This window comes from Podarcis muralis, chromosome 2 (genome assembly GCF_964188315.1).
Source record: "Podarcis muralis chromosome 2, rPodMur119.hap1.1, whole genome shotgun sequence".
NCBI lineage: Eukaryota > Metazoa > Chordata > Lepidosauria > Squamata > Lacertidae > Podarcis > Podarcis muralis.
The window spans coordinates 107,708,266-107,725,662 of record NC_135656.1 but is presented as its reverse complement, the minus strand read 5'-3'; the positions used below and the strand labels follow the sequence as shown (position 1 = coordinate 107,725,662).

The following is a 17,397-nucleotide window of genomic DNA, read 5'->3' as shown; positions in this document are numbered from 1 at the left end:
GAGAGCTGCACAGCCGCCCCTGTTTCTAGTCTTTACCTTCATACCAGTACCAGCAAGAGAAACTGGCACAGTATGGTGGTCCTACACCGCCACCTTCCTGAGAGCAGCATCACCACTGCTTGTTGAGATGATGCTAGGATGTGCAAGAGGCAGTAGTAAGGATGCACAGCAGAACCAATCACAGTGTGGCCCAACCTTACCATCACGCTTGCACCATCCTGGTAAGGGAAGGTGATGTCATTCTCAGGAGGGCAGGGCACGGCACTGCCTAAACTGTTGGGAGATTCCATTCCACCTTTTGTTGCAGATTTGGGATTGCTGCGTGTCACATGTCTGTTTACTTTCCAGCGCAGTTTGCTGGGTCCTGTGAGCGGAACTTCCGCTCTGTGTATTGCTTTTGTTTTGAGTCTCTCTCCAGGAAGACGGCAAGGAGAGACGACATGTTTCTTTGTCCTGATTTATGTAAAATAAATCCGTAGTTTTAATATGTATCTACAGCCTCAAGCCTCTTCTGTTGTGCAGTTTACTCTGCTAAGTAAAGTGCTCAAGCTTGAGTCGCTGATTTACGTTGGAGCCAGAGGCCAATGAATCTCCACGGCAAAAGTTGAGAGGGAGACGATCCAGCTGGGGCCAAGCCAGCTGCCCTATCGACCCCCAGATGCCGACATCGAGGTTATGTGCCCAGATCTGAGGCTTTACACTTGAGTAGGACTGCTGCTGGCTGCTGCAGTGTTCCGGGAAGGAATGATGTATGTTGACCATTCAATAGAACCAGCTGTTTTTCAAATTAATAAAGGGGGGACAAGACACTGTCTGCTTTCATAAGGTTTCCAAATGGTTACTTTCTTGACCTGCAAAATGAGTGAGCCACGTGTAGTCATAGCTATGCTATTCTGTCTGGCACCAAGGGAAAGAGAAAGGGGGAGGCATTTGATTTATGCTCAACAAAGGATTTAACAATGTTTTTATTATGCTCTCTCCCCTAGGCTGAGGTTTATTTAAATTATCTTTGGACTGGACCAGGAGTATGAAAGAGCAATTAAGAGTAAGAAGCTGAACAGCTGCTAATTAAATTTGGCAAAAGATTGCATTTGTGAAAAGGCTCCGCCTTTTTTAACTTTGTGCTGAGGAAGAACTCCAGAGTGGAATTTAATGGAAGAGAGGGGTCACCTCGCTGGGGAGTTATTTATAGCTGCAGCCTTCACACAAGCTGGTGAACATGATCTCAAAGGAATTGAATGTGACTTTGCAAACATTGCAGAGAACTGAACAAAGGAGGATGGCAATGATCTATCTCAACACACCAGGTCTGGGGAAACATTTATGAAGACTACACACGTGAAATGGATTTTATATTTTTGAAATGTAACAGAGGTACTGAGTAAGGGAATTAGAAAGGTCAGTTGTGAGAATGGGCTAACATCAAGAGTAGGATGAAGAGGAGATTAAAGAAGAATGAAGTAATGGGTATATGCTTGCAACAGGAGCGGGAAACCTAATTTTTAAAATAAATTGTATTAAATTTAAATAATTGGGACTGATTTGTATTAATTTGGAAAACCAATAAAACATAATTTAAATAGATCAATCAACACGTTCTGTAATTTGCCCATTTCTCTCCCCACCTTTTTATATATATATAAAAATCTAGTTTCAAATCTAGCCAATACAATAAAAGCACGTAAGGAGGAACCATGCTCAACGATGCAACATTTCATCTGGCAGAATCATAAACATGTTTACACAGAAGGAAATCTCACTACTTTCAGTGGAGTTTATTCTACAGTCAGCGTGGATAGGGTTGCAGCCCTAGCCATATGTCACCCGCACACTAAGAACCTTCGTTGCAAATGTGTTCATTGTCGCAGCAGTTTCAAATGAATGTAATACCCATTCGGTTCCACATCTGTAAGCATCTGTATAACAGTCCTTCACTTTTTTCACCAATTGCTGACCTGGAATTGTGGAGAGAAGAGGGCATCTTTGTGTTATCACATCTATTAGATCTATTAAATAATATATGTGCCACTGTCTGGATCAAACGGTGGCTGACCCATATTTTTTCTGCATTCGGGAGGGGGGGTACCTGCCAATTTTGATTCCTCTCATTTTCTCCTTTCTCCATTCTGAAGTTCAGATCTCCACATTTCCACACCAGTTGGTGGATTAAAAAAAAAAAAAAGGGGGGGGGGAGAGGAATAGTTCAAGTGAAAATGAATCAGCATTTATAGCAGATTTCTCCTAAAACACACCTTTCTTCGTTTGCAGTTAATATAAAACACTTTGTATGTTACCTTCACTAATGTGTGCATTTTTATATATACTATAGCAGGGGTCAGCAAGGTTTATCTTGCCTGGGCTAGATCAGTCTCACAGAGTTCCTTCCATGAGCCGGGCGCGCCCACGATTTTCAGCATCTGCATGTGCGCAAACATAATTTTCTGCATCTGCATCTGCGCAGATGTGATTTCCAGCCCTGCGGAAGTGAGTCCCCACGCCATGCTGTGCTGGTGGCTTGGTTCAGGGCTGGCTCGTGGGCCGGTTAAATGACCTCCATGGGTTGCTTCCGGCCCATGGGCCTTAGGTTGCTGACCCCTGTACTATAGTACAGTGGTACCTCTGTACCGAATCCCCGCGGCGGGGTGTGCTCCCGTCATTCGGTCCCAGCGCCTGCCAACATAGCAGTTCGAAAGCACCCTTGGGTGCAAGTAGATAAATGGGGACCGCTTACCAGCGGGAAGGTAAACGGCGTTCCGTGTGCTGCGCTGGCTCGCCAGATGCAGCTTGTCACGCTGGCCACGTGACCCGGAAGTGTCTGCGGACAGCGCTGGCTCCCGGCCTATAGAGTGAGATGAGCACACAACCCTAGAGTCTGGCAAGACTGGCCCGAACGGGCAGGGGTACCTTTACCTTTACCTTTTTACCTCTGGTTACGTATTTAATTTGTTCTGGAGGTCCGTTCTTAACCTGAAACTGTTCTTAACCTGAAGCACCACTTTAGCTAATGGGGCCTCCCACTGCCGCCGCGCCGTCGGAGCACTATTTCTGTTCTCATCCTGAAGCAAAGTTCTTAACCCGAGATACTATTTCTGGGTTAGCGGAGTCTGTAACCTGAAGCGTCTGTAACCTGAAGTGTATGTAACCCGAGGTACCACTGTATATGCATATTTGTACATGATTTAGCTGGGCAACCCCCTTGCAAAATCTGAAGTGTACATTTTGAAGAAAGGCTGCACTTCAGTTCATACCTTGCTTAGGAAAGCCTGAATTAGAAACGTTCACCTGCAAATGTGAACTGAATCGAATCTGACTCCCTGTGTTTGTCCCTCATATATCTCAGGATATATGAGATGAGGGGCAAAGAGGCTCCCCATAAAAAAATAAAAATAAAAAAGAGGCCCAGGCACCTTCACTAACACAATGCATGCAAGGGCAGAACTTTACTGTTCCCCATTGTGGAAAATGTGCCATGAGATTCTCCTTGTGGCAGACTTTCTCTTAACTGGTGGTTCGGCTACAACAATCGTGTTAAGTTGAGCTCTGCCCTATTGCAATAGAAGAAGAGTTTGGATTTGATAACCCGCTTTATCACTACCCAAAAGAGTCTCAAAGTGGCTAACATTCTCCTTTCCCTTCCTCCCCCACAACAAACACTCTGTGAGGTGAGTGAGGCTGAGAGACTTCAGAGAAGTGTGACGGGCCCAAGGTCACCCCAGAGAGTGACAGAAGGCTGAACGTGTGTGACAGAATTTGAGGAACCAGTCCTCTATAAAGAGATTGTCTGATAGCACAACCGTTACTTGGAACCAGGACTTCTTTGAAATACAAGAAGAATAAAAGTGTTCATCCATCAAGAAGTCTCAACACGGATTTGAAAACAGTGGGGCACCCCTCTTTGTGTGTGACCTGTTGCACTGCCTCCCCTGCCAGGACACAGTTTGTAGCTTGCTCTCCTTCCATTACACTGGTTTACAAGGACCCATGGGCTCCACCACATTGAACATTTCAAAGAACGTTTTAGCATCTTTATCTAGGTTGGTCTTTTAATGCACTTTGCTGTTGTGTTTACAGCTATGTAACCAGCTTCCAGAGAAGGCCTCAGGCTATTTGCACATAACTACTTGTGTTAGCCAGGGATGCACACACACATACACACAGGACCACTCAATCCAGGCGAGCAAGAGACCTTATCCGAATTCCAAATTATTGCATTTGAGCCAGGAACTTCCCTCTCTAAAGATGGTCTGGAGGAGGGCTGGTGATGTGTGTGTTCTGTAGAGGAGGTGTGGCCTGAGGAAAGTCCTAACAATCAGGCAGAGAGACTGGGGAGGGAAGCCATCAGTCTCTGGGCCTGAGGTCACCCCGCCCACCTTACTTTAGAGACTGGAAATGATTTATTGTTTTGAAATGATGTGACTAGCATCTGAAGGGACCTCCTCCTGCTGCTGTTCCAACCTTTCTGCCCATCCAATATAATATCCGCTGTGGGCAGCACTCTGACAGCATGACACTCCATTGTGGCTGGAGAAATAATTGTGGGTGGGGTATTATTTATAATAATAATATAATAATAAAAGTATTATTATTATTATTATTATTATTATTATTATTATTGACAGGTGTCTTCTTGAGCCATTCCGGTCTGAACTAAAGATTATTGTGCAGCAACACTGGAAATATTGGTACCCTTCTGTCATAATACAGTGGTACCTTGGTTCTCAAATACCTTGGTACTCAAACACCGAAAACCTGGAAGTAAGTGTTCCCGTTTTCGAATATTTTTCAGAAGCCGAACACCCAATGCAGCTGTCGGCTACTGTTTCTGGGGTGCCAGCACCAATCAGAAACTGTGCCTTGGCTTTTGAACATTTTGGAAGTCAAGCGGACTTCTGGAACAGATCAAGTTTGGCACTTTTGTTTTTGCTATTTATTTTGCGTTTTTGTTTTTGAGGCTTTTTTGGTTAATTTGCTGTTGTGACTGTGTGGAACCCAGTTCACCTACTGATTGATTGTGTGACTGTGGAAATGGATAAAAGCCCCTCATCCAAATAATGACTATCACCAGTGCAGGTAAGATTTTTTTTTTTAAATCATCTACAATACTGTCTTATTTATTTTATAGTACAGTACATTGATTATTACTTTCATTTTATGGATTAATGGTCTGGTTAGAGAGTAAAATTCATGTTAAATTGCTGTTTTAGGGGTTGTTTTTAAAAGTCTGGAACAGATTAATCCATTTTGCATTTCTTTCTATGGGAAAATGCACCTTGGTTTTGGAACGTTTGGTTTTGGAATGGACTTCCGGAATGGATTAAGTTTGAGAACCAGGGTACCACTGTAATATCAAACTTCTGAGTAGCATCAGTCAATGCTTTTATCCCTCTACTCTTACAAAGCCTCAAATTTTCAGCCAAATCAGTTCTTCTGCATTAGTCCTCAATGTAGCTGCCTTTTGCACTCAAACCAGGGCTCCTGGGTGACTGACTAGCATATTGTGATGTAGGCAAAAATCTATTTGCCTAAACTCCACCTTCTACACAAGCAATAAAGCCACAGGAATCATGCCCTCCTTTGCATCTCAACAACAGTGGCAAAGGATGGGTGTAAAAAGAAAAGAAATATCCTGGAAGCCCTTCCTTACTTTCATATTGTTTCTCTGTCATGCAGCCCCCATGTGAAAATTCACAGAATCCTTTTATAGGACGGCATTTCTGTGTCGCATCCGCAACTGTACATTTCGAGCAGATGATCCCATGTGCTGTGAAAGACAGACGTTATATTTGAGTCTCCTTGCATACCCTCTTGGGAGGGGGAATGTTCATTGTAGAAAACAGCATCACATCAGGTGTGAAAAAAAGGGAGTGGGGATCCTCCATAATGGAACAGGGCATTGCAGCTGGGAGCCACCACACTGTGCCCTGGCCTCAGTTCATTGTTGAATAAATTGAGGGTATGGGTAATCTACATATGAACCTTCCTCTTGTAGTTGGGACTTACCTCCTGGGCTGAGATCAAAGAAAATGTAAGCAGCAAAACCAAGAGAGAGCCATCCATGGCCTCCAAGACCCTGGGAAGAAACTGGGTCCCATTGAATGGCCTTTTTGCATAGAAAGAGTGAAGCAGCTTCTTCTCTGGCCCTTCAGTGAGATCAGGCAGGGCTCCTGGGAAATCTGTAACAAGACAAGCTGCCCCCAGCAAGATGTTATTCAAAGTAAGGAACAGATGGGCCAATAGTTGCTATATAAGGTCAGATGGGACCTTATTGGCTCCTCAGGTTACCTAATCCTGCTGGATATGAAAGCTCTGGGGGTGGACTTGAAAGCCTCAGGCCATTTGCAGGAGTACATGCAGACTTCTCCAGTTGTGTGACAAGAAAGGAACATGATTTCCACCACTTCCTTCTCTAGGCCAGTGTGATGCAGTGGTTAAGAGCGGTAGACTCGTAATCTGGTGAACTGGGTTCGCGTCTCCGCTCCTCCACATGCAGCTGCTGGGTGACCTTGGGCTAGTCCCACTTCTTTGAAGTCTCTCAGCCCCACTCACCTCACAGAGTGTTTGTTGTGGGGGAGGAAGGGAAAGGAGAATGTTAGCCGCTTTGAGACTCCTTAGGGCAGTGATAAAGCAGGATATCAAATCCAAACTCCTCCTTCTCCTCCTCCTCCTCCTCCTCCTCCTCCTCCTCCTCCTCCTCTTCCTCTTCTTCTTCTTCTAGTACAAGGTTTCTAGTGTCTCACATGCTGACTATAAAATACAGCTACATTCATAAACTGAGCTAAACACTAAGTGCACCTTCAAACACATTCATGTGTTTTCTTTGCTAGCCCGTCCAATAGCCTGCATTTCATTGACCAAAACTGGATTTTAGTCTCACTTTATGCTGAAAAGGTCAATAAAATGCAGGTTTCCGGGTAAGGTTTTAAAAAAGGAACCAGAAAAGCATTCCAAAGGATATAACTTTATTGCATCTGTTTATTGTTTATCTTTTAAAATCTCAACGCAGCTTAAAAAATATTAAAAGACAGACCGTGGTATTCAATGTTAGTCCTACTTAAAGTAGACCCATTGAAATTAGTAGACATGGCTAGCTTACCTTCATTACTTTCAGTGGGCCTTCTCTGGGTAGGACTTAGTTGAATATGTATCAAACATTTAGAATCCATTTAGAATTTAGAAAGCCTCAGCGCCTAGGGCTTGCCGATCGAAAGGTCAGCGGTTCGAATCCCCGCGGCGGGGTGCACTCCCGTTGCTCAGTCCCAGCGCCTGCCAACCTAGCAGTCCGAAAGCACCCCCGGGTGCAAGTAGATAAATAGGGACCGCTTACCAGCGGGAAGGTAAACGGCGTTCCGTGTGCTGCGCTGGCTCGCCAGATGCAGCTTGTCACGCTGGCCACGTGACCCGGAAGTGTCTGCGGACAGCGCTGGCCCCCGGCCTATAGAGTGAGATGGGCGCACAACCCTAGAGTCTGGCAAGACTGGCCCGTACGGGCAGGGGTACCTTTACCTTTATACAGAATGAAATGTAAGTATCATAGAGGTGTTCATCCACCGAAAAGAATTAAAATGAAGGAATTCTAAACCACTAGAAGGTGAACACCGAACCTGGCTAGAATGATATCATATGCTGATTAAACAGAGCTCCCTAAACCTGAGTAAACAAGGACACTTTCACCTTGGTACATTAAAAACTAAAAAAGAAAAATTTGAAAGCAGCAGGCAAGCTTCCTTGGGGATAGTATTCCAAAATACCATAGTTGAATAAGCACCTAGAGAAGGACTGAAGAGGTAGCCCTGGAGGTATTTAATAAATTTAAATAGTTCACATCAGTCAGCAACTGATGTGCCAAAAGCTGAAATGGAATGTTATCCTAGCATAATCCAAAAGAGCAGTTTTCACTGCATTATTGGGACTGAGCTATACATGGTGATTGTCTTTACCCTTCTCCTTCTGCTCCAGGCACAAAACATTAAAAGGCAAAGGGTACATCTGCTATATCAAAAGGAACAAAGTACATCTCCTTCTGCCCACTTCATCCTACCTTGGGACAAGGTAGTTCTTCCTCCAGGCTGGTAATGACCTAAGTCTCACTGCATGTGTCTTGTGCTGTTCAAGACATGTCCCACTTCTGGGCTTCCCAAAGGGACAGTGGCGTAGCGTGGGGGGTGCAGGGGGGGCCGGCCGCACTGGGCGCAACATCTGGGGTTAGGGCAAATCCACAGGTTAGGGGGCGCAAATCCACAGGTTAGGGGGCGCAAATCCATGGGTTAGGGGGCGCAAATTACTTGCCTTGCCCCGGGTGCTGACAACCCACGCTACGCCACTGCAAAGGGATCAGGTTGGCCAATGTGAGAACAAAATGCTAAACTAGGAAGCCTTTTATCTGATCCACCAGGGCTCTTTTAATGTTATTAATTAAGGGCTGTGGAAAGACCCCACAGTCTCATACCCTCCAACATGTCCCAGCCAAAAACTGGGATGTACGTCTTCTAGGTCATGCTCCTGCACAAGTTACCTGACCAGTGAAATACCACAGAGCTAAAAAATGTTCATTTCTGTGTGTCATGCTCTTGCATAAGTGCATGGCCCCCCAAAACAGGATTTCCCGATTTAATCAGGACAGTTGAAGGGCATGCAATTAGCCCTGTGATGTATGGCCCCTGGGTTGGGCCAGTTTACACTGTGCTGCCCTGATGGACACCCTCCCCACCTGGATCTGTCTCTTCAGCAGTTCAGGGGCAGATCTGAGGGTTTCTGGTGGTTTTCTAAAACCCTATTTAAACATACAGTTAAATACAGTGGTACCTCGGGTGACATATGCTTCAGGTTACATACACATCAGGTTACAGACTCCGCTAACCCAGAAATAGTGCTTCAGGTTAAGAACTTTGCTTCAGGATAAGAACAGAAATTGTGCTCCCGCGGCGCAGCGGCAGCGGGAGGCCCCATTAGCTAAAGTGGTGCTTCAGGTTAAGAACAGTTTCTGGTTAAGTACGGACCTCCGGAACGAATTAAGTACTTAACCTGAGGTACCATTGTATAGGGTTTTAAAATACGTTTTGAAGTGAGTGCACCAGAAAAGGATTGGATCCTCCTGTTTACCAGCTTGCAAGGTGTGAAGTCTGATCCTTATTGTACCTCCCCAAGTGGGTTCCGAGGCCTGGATCCCTGGATTCCAACGCCTGCGAAAGGCCTGATTTTGTCAAGATTTGGGCCTCATTTGAATCTGGTGCACAGCTCTGGCTATTAGCCTTTGCTACTATACTTTGGGGGACGCGGGTGGCGCTGTGGGTAAAAGCCTCAGCGCCTAGGACTTGCCAATCGAAAGGTCGGCGGTTTGAATCCCCGCGGCGGGGTGCGCTCCCGTCATTCGGTCCCAGCGCCTGCCAACCTAGCATTTCGAAAGCACCCCCGGGTGCAAGTAGATAAATAGGGACCGCTTACCAGCGGGAAGGTAAACGGCGTTCCGTGTGCTGCGCTGGCTCGCCAGATGCAGCTTGTCACGCTGGCCACGTGACCCGGAAGTGGCTGCGGACAGCGCTGGCTCCCGGCCTATAGAGTGAGATGAGCGCACAACCCTAGAGTCTGTCAAGACTGGCCCGTACGGGCAGGGGTACCTTTACCTTTACCTTTACTATACTTTGACATGAATTAGACTATTTGGATGACCATGTCATTAACTCTAGCAGGAAACAAAGAGGACTAACCGTAATGCACAGCTTGAAATCTCAGAATGATCTTCACTCACCCCCTTAAAAGTTATATGTAATTCATTTCCAGTCCCAGGAGACACTGGGGATTTGTAGCTGGTGTTTCTGTATGAATGAGGTTCTGTGTCTGTAAATTTTATCCACTCTGGTCAAAAAGGAAAAAACCATACACATTGTAGCTGCTTCTAGAATCTGCATAATAGTGAATTGGAGAACAAAGAGCTTCATTTTATACTTGTGGGATGTGATCCATGAGAGGCAGCCAAGTACAACATTCATTGTAATGCTAGGAGAGGACATGTGGGGAAATGTTTGGTCCAGCCAGTCGATATTTCATGTTCCTCCTGGCTGGAACATCCTTGCTTTTGCATGTGATAGAAGGTGGGTATGATCTTACCTGTCCAGGTAATAAAAGGACGAGTCACACAGCACCCCTTCCTCTTTTTGACTTCCTTCATCGTTTGACCAGCTTTTAGCTAGGACAGCTCTGCTAGGGATTATTCCCCCCATATGGGGGTAAATGGGACGCGGGTGGCGCTGTGGGTTAAAGCCTCAGCGCCTAGGGCTTGCCGATCGAAAGGTCGGCGTTTCGAATCCCCGCGGCGGGGTGCGCTCCCGTTGTTCGGTCCCAGTGCCTGCCAACCTAGCAGTTTGAAAGCACCCCCGGGTGCAAGTAGATAAATAGGGACCGCTCACTAGCGGGAAGGTAAACGGCGTTTCCGTGTGCGGCTCTGGCTTGCCAGAGCAGCGATGTCACGCTGGCCACGTGACCTGGAAGTGTCTCCGGACAGCGCTGGCCCCCGGCCTCTTGAGTGAGATGGGCGCACAACCCTAGAGTCTGGCAAGACTGGCCCGTACGGGCAGGGGTACCTTTACCTTTACCTTTTATGGGGGTAAATCCACATGTACATATTTGTAACTAAGTCTGCCTTCAGGAATCCAACTGTGAACTGATGTGAGTAAACTTCTTTTATTATCTTTGAATAAGATTGTGGCACCTTTATTCTTTTTAAGAGGGATTCAGGGGAACTTACCAAGAACGTACAATTCAATCTGAGACAGACTGAATTGTATAATAGTGATAGGCTCACACGAGCTTGCAATCAGTTATCTGCTGTGCGTGGGAAGGGAAATGTAAACTCTGCTAAGTAAAGGAACTTGCTAGAGCAAGTTAGGAAGGATATTAATAAACAACATGTCCTCTCCTGCCGCCCTGACCATTCCCACAATACTGAGCTGCTTGGAACCCTAAATGCAGACTGAGCCAGAGAGAGCAGAGATTCAGAAACAGACCAGACTGTAACAAATGAATTAATAATAAGAGATCTACCATATTTTTTATTGTTGTAAGTTGTTTTTAATGTTGTTTTTTTACCTCTTTAACAGGTACTGTTAATAATAATAATAAAATGTTTAGAAACAGAGCTGTACAGGTAAAAAAAGGTGGATCTCAGGTCTGCCAAACACCCACAGTTTCCGTCTTGCTTGCCCTTCCATTGCAAAAACCAAGGGCATCTGACAGCATTCCAACCGCATATTTCACTAACATGCAGGGCACAGTATCCAGCCTGTGATGCCACCGGCCTCTCTGATGCTGCTTGCTCCCCGGCTAGAGAGAAGATGGACAAAGCAAGAACAAGGCCCAGGATCTGGCTGGCCATGGCACTCTGCAGTGTCCACTAGAAGACCTGCTGCCTGCCAAAGTACTTAGGAAGGTAGAACAATCATCAAACTCTGCATAAGCCAGCTTTCAAATCCTCATTGCGTGGACAGGCGGAGTCCCCAGGTCCCGAGCACCCCCCCTCCCGTCATGTGGAATAAGAACTCAAGACAACGTGCTATGGGATTAAATTGGCCACAACTTTATTAAATTTCAAATGTGGGTAGACCTTGGCTCAGGCATTGGGCGTTCTCCCTCCCCAGCCCCCAGCCGGGGACCTAGGGAGCTTCAGGGTTATCCAGTGTTTGTGTGGGGGATGGGACGGCTCTGGAGAACATATGTTCACGCAGAGATAGCCGCCCCCGTTACGCCGCCGCCACAGGGGAGAGCAATGACGACCTTTCGGCGTACGGTCAAAGCCTCCCTTCAGAAACCCCTTTAACGGGGAACCCTGGTATCGCCGCTGCAAGAGGAAGATGGACAAAAGGATTCCGCCCAAGGCCTGATACCGCCAAAGTTGTGATGTTTTGCTACGGGAAAGGCGAAACCTGCCAATGCAGGGAAATTCCTTTTTGGCCCTTTAACAGCAACCTTAACGTAAGAGCGCCCGCATACCTGTAAGAAAAGTTAACCTGCAAAACCTGTGAAGAAAGTTAACCTGCAAAATTAACCCTCATTAACTGAGGGTGGGTAGGGTGGGAGAAGCTCTGGAGCCAAGTGAGGATTCCCAGGTAAGATCCTCCCTCTATTGTGTGGGCAGGTAATCCCTCCCCTACCTGGCCTGGTCTCCTTGGCAACGCTTCCCCCAGGTGGGATTGGACAACTGACTGAGGTAGGCGGGGACCTCCAGGTATCCCACCTGAGGGAAGGCAAAGCCAAGCCTATGCTGAATGGAGCCGCTCCAGATCCAGGGGCTGCGTGCGTCCACGCAAAGGGCGCCCCCCGTTTTATGCAGGGAGTGGTCATTTTCACCTCCAAGAAAAAGGTACACTGTAGAGGAAAAAATGGTGGCTGCTGGATGGTGGTGGCAGGGGCATCGCAAGGGGTGTGTGTGGAGTGTGGTGCGCCCCGGGTGTCATGCCTGGGTGTGTGTGTGTGTGTGACAAAATCTCCCTGGGCAGATCGGTGTGGTGGCGCTCCCACCCCCAGTGGGCGGATGTTCACGATTGGTGCAGTTGCCGTGAAAATCTGCCCACAGATTGTGCAAATACGCTCAGCAAGTGGTGCTGGCCGCTGGGGATGCACCCGCTGGCTGGCGGCACTCACAACCCTGGTGGCCAACGCCGCACGCCAGGCATATTTGCATGGTTGGCAGGCGGTGCAGCCACCCCCAGGAGTTTCGGTGCACCCATGTGGGCGGATTGCCCCACCTCTGTTTGTGGATCGCAGCACCCCCAGGTGCATGTCATGTTTGCCGCTCCGGGTGCCCAAGCGGTTTCCTCTGCCACTGGGTGGCGGCGACAAGAGTGCCCAAGGGAAGTGTGCTTACCCCTGCGCTAAGGATACCATGAGGTGGCGCAAACTGCGGTGCTGTATCTATGGGTGCGTTCAAAAATATGCATAGACAATGGCAATGGAATACTGTATATGAAGAAAGGCTCAGATACACACGAGGCTACATACAGTCCCAGGTCCTGTGGTAATGTTTGTGCAGGAACAGGCACCCATGGAAAATCCATTCAGATTCATGAAAGCTGATTAGGAGCTCCATGCCTCCAGTGAAATGAGGAAGAGCCTCAGTTTTTCACCACTCTGAACATGGTGCGCAATGGGAATTAAGGAATCACTGAAGCTGAGTGTATTTGCAAAGACAGCAGCCAGCATTTAAAATCATGTTTATTTAGTTCTTCACAGGATTTATAGGTGGCGCTACAACACAATCATCAGGGTGTCTTACAATATTAAAGAAGAAGGGATGCAATTTTTCATCTAGAGTAATTGTATGAATGTTTAATCAGAAGGAAATTCTACTGAGTTCCATGGTGCTTAATCCACAAGAGGTGTTGGTAGGATTTCAGCCTTAACCGTTACGTGTGTCTTCATCCACACTCTACCATTTGTTGTTGCAATTGTCTTCGGCACAGCAGCGTTTCTCATGTTCAATTTTATCTGCATGATTTATCCATTTGGTTTCACATCTGGAATTATCTACATAACAGCCCTTGGTTATTTTCACCGCTCTGCCATCTGGGATTGTGGAGAGAAGAAGGCATCTTTGTGTTACTTATGAGGTATTTCCTAATACAGTGGTACCTCGGGTTACGTTCTGGAGGTCTGTTCTTAATTTGAAACTGTTCTTAATCTGAAGCACCACTTTAGCTAATGGGGCCTCCTGTGGAGTCTGTAACCTGAAGCCTCTGTAACCCGAGGTACCACTGTACCTGTGCTACTGTCAGGATCACCTGGTGTAAGACCCATGTCACATTTTTTGTATATAGTGCATTAGGAATGGACCACCCAGTGACTTCAGCAATGGAGAGTCAGATCCGCTGATACATACTTTGCTGTTCAGTTTTGAATCTTGCTAGTTTGCCACACCAGAGTGAGACAGAATGTTGGGAAGGTGTGACAGAATACAGCAGAACCAGCCTTCTTTATAACACCATTTGCAGAGCATAAGGGTCAGTTGGGCCCAGGGCTTTTTCAGGTTCTTCCTGAGCCCAGCTGTCATTCCTGCTTGGATGGCCTGTTGTACTGCTGCTCAAATCAGTTTACACGTAGTAGTTTGCACCCTATTCCACTAGATAATAATAATGATAACGATAACGATAACGATAATAATATTTATACCCCACCCATTTGGCTGGGTTCCCAACAAAGTGCCAGCCCAAGACATTTTTCTGCCTGAGGTGAACCACAGAACAACTCCCCTTGGGAACTGTCGTTTGTTAATGGTCCATGGGGTCATGAAGTGTCGGACATGACTAAACGACTAAACAACAAGGGTGAACCACCCTGTTCATCTTCAGATGAAGGGCAGCATACAAATTTAATAATACTAATGATATAAGGCAATTATTCACCTTCCTGCTACTTTTTCTTTAGTGAACCTTAAAAAGGCTATTGAAATAAATGGGTTGGAGATAGCATCCCCTGCACAATTCCCTTTCAGCTGAATACCTTCTGCAACACACACACACACACACACACACACACACACACACACACACACACTTTCCCCCTCAGTTGGATGGTGCAGGGAGAGAAAGAGTAGAGGGTGTGTGAGTGAGGGGCAGGGCCTTCACTGAGGTGCCTGGTGGGAAGCGAGGGGTCACTGAGTGGGGTGCATATATCTGCGCAGGAGATGGGGCCGTTGTCAAGATAGAGGTGGTTTTTAATTGCGTTGAGGGACCAGACCATATCCCGATTTGCATCACCGGGATGTTGGAGGATATTCCATTAACATAACAAAAACTACCATAGAGATACTGACATTTTCAAAAGTAGGGGCTCCACAGTACTTAGCTAATTCAACACCACTGGCGTAGAGGATTGCAACTATACAACCTGAGCCTATGCATGTATACTGAGAAGAAAGTGCTACTGAGGTTGGGTTGCTGGTGGCAATGGCAGCTGCTCCTGCTCCTGGAGGGGCAGGAGGCTCCCCCTCTATAGCAGGACCCCAAATTAGCGCTCAGGGAAGGCAGATCCTTCCTGGTGCCTGGCCCTGCTGCCCAGCACCCAAGTTCAGGAAGGCGGCAGCTGGGGATTAAAGAAGAAGGGCAAGGAGGAGCAGCAGCAAATCTTGGCTGCTGCTCTCGCCCCAGCGGCAGAGTGGGCAGGGATTTCAGGAGTGAGCCAGCCCTCAGCACACTGTCTGGAAGAGGGAGAGAACAGCCAGAGGGAGAGAAGTTGCTGGTGGGGAGGCTGTGCCACACAACAGCCCTTTGGCGAATAGCAGACACAGCAGTTGGCCTTGCCCCGCCCCTGTAAGCTCACCCAGCCTATGCTATAGACCACGGCAGCATAAAAAAAACACCCTAGTGGTGGGATTTTGCTGCTCCTGGGTCCTGCTCTATTCTGCTGCTTGAGGCATTCTCCTCAGTCTACCTCATGGCAGGGCCGGCTCTGGGGCCTCAGACTATTTGCACATGACTGCCTGTGGTGGACAGGGACAGAGGTATAAATTGGTGTCGCCACATACAGGTGCATATACACACAGACACAGAAAAGAATCACCCTGCAAGTTCTCCTTACCTTTGTACTCCTTGCCTTTGTACTCTTTCACCCTGCAAGTTCTCCTTACCTTTGTACTCTTTCTCAGTAAAGCATCCCCCACCACGCCACACTGAGCAGATTCCGTCTGCAGGATAGCATGGCAGCCCTGGCTTCTCCATTACGCACCTGTGGCAGTTGATTCCATGCACTGTGAAACACAGAACTTTTACTCTCTGTGCAGACGGCAGCGAATCCGTCCATTAATAATGTGGCGGATGTGCTCCCGCCAACCGCCCCCAATTAAATATAGTGCATCCTCCTCACGGTACACCAATTACATGAATTTCTGCAATTTACCAATAAACCAACCCTTTTAATTAACCGGACTTGTGTGTTATCAGCTGCCACTCACACAGAAACTGCTCCTTTTATCCCTCCCTCCCCCAAATGTGCTGTTCCTCCCCACTCTGTGGCTAGCTGGCTCCGTAGTCCATCAGAGAGAGGCTTCAGCACTCTGCTGGGTTTCCGAGGGACTCCACCACCGGACTCTGGTCTGGCTCTGCTGTCCATCACACAGACATACATGGGCTTTAGTGGAACGTTCGCTGTGGAAAGCTGTCTTTTAAAAATCTTAATCCATTGTGCTTAAATTAATGATGGAATCCATTGTACTAGAATGGCATTGCAGCTGAGAGCCACTAGGATCACAGAACTGTGGCGTCGGAAGGGATCCTCGTGGGTCATCTAAGACCATTGATGCAACTGGCTCAGTTTTGTCTACACTGACTCTTCACAGCCTTCCACAGACCTATCTTTTACTAACTGAAGTTACCGTATTTTTTGCTCTATAAGACACACTAGACCACAAGACGCAGCTAGTTTTTGGAGGAGGAAAACAAGGAAATAAAAAAATTCTGTATCTCAGAAGCCGGAACAGCAAGAGGGATCGCTGCACAGTGAAAGCAGCAATCCCTCTTGCTTTTCTGGCTTCTGGGATAGCTGTGCAGCCTGCATTTGCTCCATAAGACGCACACACATTTCCCCTTACTTTTTAGGAGGAAAAAAGTGAGTCTTATAGAGCAAAAAATACGGTAGGTTGCAGGTATTTGTGACAGTGAGTTTCATACATATATATATTGCATAATGTGTTCGCTGTTGTTATCTTTCATTCACAATGTGCATCTTGTGTCTTTATAGTCACATAATAATGGTACATCACCCTTGGCTCCCCTGGGGGGACGAGAAATTGAGAGGCATAAATAATCAATAAAATAAATGTGTGTGTGTGCTGCACACATTTTTTCTCTCCAAGTTACTATAATTGTCATTTACAATATGACCGCACACATCCTTCCTTTGTTTCCAGTTCAGAAAGTAGAGTGGGATTTGTCACTGTTGAAGAAATTGAGAGTGCAGGTAATCTACATGCAAACCTTCCTCTTGCAGGTGGGACTTACCTTCTGTGCTGAGTCCAAAGGAAACACTTGCCAAAAGCCAAGTAAGAGCCACCCATGGCCCCCAAGGCCCTGGGAAGATGCTGCACCCCATGGGATGGCTTTCCGGAACAAAGAGAGTGAAGTTGACTTCTTCTCTGGCCCTTCTGGGGTCGGGGCGGTTCAGGCAGGGCTCCTCTCAGTGCACAAGTTGCACCCAGCAAGAGGCTAGGCAAAGTAAGGAACACACAGGTAGTGGCTCTATAAGACTCCTCTGCTCGTGTAGCCTTCTGGAGTTGAAAGTTGTTGAGGGCGGAGTTGAAAGCCTCTAGCTTTCAACTCCGCCCTCTATGAAAAACTATGAAAAATGCTGGGTTGAATGGAAATAGAATGGATAGAATGGAAAATTAAGCAAATGAGACAAAGGACATTTGAATCA

At 46.9% G+C, this 17,397-nt stretch overlaps 1 long non-coding RNA gene across 1 annotated transcript; it reads right to left on the bottom strand.

The window, feature by feature from the left end:
* Nucleotides 1-13,185: 13,185 nt before the first annotated feature.
* Nucleotides 13,186-17,236, bottom strand: LOC114588699 (uncharacterized). Its single transcript, XR_003704497.2, has 3 exons — nucleotides 16,983-17,236; nucleotides 15,614-15,733; nucleotides 13,186-13,554 (listed from the first exon to the last, which is right to left on the bottom strand). It is a non-coding gene; the product is annotated as an uncharacterized LOC114588699 (long non-coding RNA).
* Nucleotides 17,237-17,397: the final 161 nt, after the last annotated feature.